A 2844-nucleotide genomic window follows, 5' to 3' on the forward strand; every position below is an offset into this window, starting at 1 on the left:
GCGATCCCCCTTTCGCGCAGCGCGTGTCCCAGGGCCGCGGGCCGGGCGCTGTGCACATGGCTGGCCGCACAGCTGTGCGTGTTCTTCCGCCGCCCGAGCACGCTACCGCCCTGCCGCGTGCCTCTGCCGTCTGACCCAGTCTAGGGTCACCCCAAAGCAGGGGCTCGCAGCCTAGGCCGGCCCCGGAGCCAGGGGCCCCTCCCAGGGCCAGAAGTGTGGCTGCAGTGGAAGTGGTGGCAGTTGCCACATTTCCAAGCCCCTGTGGCTTCATCAGCCCCAGCCAGGGATGGGCCCCTTTCCCCCTCCTCCCACGACCCAGGGATAGGGTAAGTGGAGTCCCAGCTGTGCCATTTGCACACAGCTGAGTTCAGGGCAGGCCACTTAAGAAAGGGAAGGAGGAGGATCCAGGGAACTACAAACCAGTCAGGCTCACCTCAATCTCTGGAAAAAATCATGGAGCAGGTCCTCAAGAAATCCATTTCAAAGCACTTGGAGGAGGAGAAGAAAGTGATCAGGAACTGTCAGCATGGATTCACCAAGGGCATCTCCATGTCTGACCAACCTGGTTGCCTTCTATGATGAGATGACTGGCTCTGTGGACACGGGGAAAGCTATAGGTTGACTTCAGCAAGGCTTTTGATACAGTCTCTCAACATTCTTCCAAACAAGGACATATGGGTTGGATGAATGGACTGCAAGGTGGATAGAAAGTTGCCTGGATTGTCAGGCTCAACAGAGTAGTGATTAGCAGTTTGATGTCTAGTTGGTACCTGGTATGAAGTGGAGTGCCCCAAGGGTCAGTCCTGGGGCTGGTTTTGTTCAGTATCTTTATTGACAAGTGGGAAGATTGGGTGCAGGGTACCCTCAGCAAGTTCACAGATGATACCAAGTTGTGGGGAGTAGTAGATACACTGGAGGTTAGAACCAGGATTCAGAGTGACCTAGACGAATTGGAGGGTTGGGCCAAAAAGAAATCTCATTAGGTTCAACAAGGACAAATGCAAAGTCCTGCACTTAAGATGGAACAATTCCATGCACTAGTACAGGCTTGGGACCAACTGGCTAAGCAGCAGGTCTGCAGAAAAGGACCTGGGGGTTACAGTGGACAAGAAGTTGAATATAAGCCAACACTGCCCTTGTTTCCAAGAAGGCTAACAGCATAATAGGTTGCATTAGTAGGAGCATTGCCAGCAGATAGAGGGAAGTAATTAGTCCCCTCTATTTAGCACTGGTGAGGCCACATCTGGAGTACTGTGTCCAGTTTTGGGCCCCCCACTACATTAAGGGCATGGACAAATTGAAGACAGTCCAGCTGAGGGCAGTGAAAATGGTTAGGGGGCTGGGACACATGACTTCTGAGGCAAGGCTGGGGGACCTGGACTTACTTAGTCTACAGAAGAAAAGACTGAGGAGGGATTCAATAGCATCCTTTAGCTATCTGAAGGGTGGTTCCAAAGAGGATGGAGCTAGGCTGTTCTCAGTGGTGCATATGATGAAACAGAACAGTGGTCTCAAGTTGTAGCAAGGGAGTTTTAAGTTGGATATTAGGAGAAACTCTCTCACTAGGAGGGTGGTGAAGCACTGGAATGGGTTACCTAGACAGGCGGGGAAATCTCCATCCTTGGAGGTTTTTAAGGCCAGACTTGACAAAGCCCTGGCTGGAATGATCTAGTTGGAGATGGTCCTGCCTTGAGGAAGAGGTTGGACTAGATGACCACCGGAAGCCCTTTCCAACCCTAATTTTCTATGATTCTGTTTTCCACACAGCTGGATTGGGCACAGACTCGGTTGGCACTACATGCCAGACAGCTCACTGACTAGATTGAGCCCATGGAAGGACCTGGCACCAATCATCTGGCTGGTGGGCTGAGACGGTTGGGTACCATTATCCTAAAGTAACCATCACTGCAGTCTCCCTTCCATAGTTACTAGCACCTCCAGTGGTTGAATCAGGAGATTTGGTACCTGGTGTCTTTGGATTCTGTTTACTAGTTACCTTCTGACCTTGCACTGTGCCTTACAATTTCACTTTACCCTGTAAAACTGATAATGCCACTTCCCTCATAGGCTAAATACAGATCTGTGCTTTCCATCTGAAAAAAACAGGATGTTGAATGACACCTGAATGTCACCTGGGGTGACTAGAGTCTCAAACATCAGAAACACCTGGTCTACTTAGGGGTAACACTGGACTGTACACGTAGTTACAAAAATACATATTAAATCCCAAAGCCTAGGTGAACACGAAACAACCTTCTGTATAAGCTCACAAATTCCAAGTGGGGAACACATCCATCCACCCTTGTGGTTTTTTGTCTTCTACCATATCATTGACCACATCACCAAAATTAGCTAGAACTACCTTCTGCAAAAAGAGTGGGAGAAACTAGGTGACAAAGCTGTTGAATGGAGCTGGTGAGGAATTACCCCCAGTGAGGAGTCAGCATCAGGCTCTAATTACAAATGGTACACATGACAGAGCCTGAACAGATTGAGAGCGGGTCTTGACAGATGCAACTCTCTCCTGAAATCATGGGGCCTCTACACAACTGACCAATGTGTTTGTCAGGAGAAGCAAACCATGAATCATCTGAGAAGCCCTGCAGCACCACGATGCACCTCGTGAGATTTGGCAATGCCAACATCAAAAGCAGTGGCCTGTGCAGAATATTGAGAACAGACCATATAGAAAGGTTGGACTGGAGACATGACAAAGAAGAAGAATGGTCATCCCATTTAGGGTCAGGAATGAATATGAGTTTTTACCTTCCTCTGTAATGTGGGGTATGGTCCTTTTCTTTGGATCTTCTGAGAATAAATAAACCAACTACTTTTCTGTCATTG

This window comes from Alligator sinensis, unplaced genomic scaffold (genome assembly GCF_000455745.1).
Source record: "Alligator sinensis unplaced genomic scaffold, ASM45574v1 scaffold14_1, whole genome shotgun sequence".
Taxonomy (NCBI): Eukaryota; Metazoa; Chordata; order Crocodylia; family Alligatoridae; genus Alligator; species Alligator sinensis.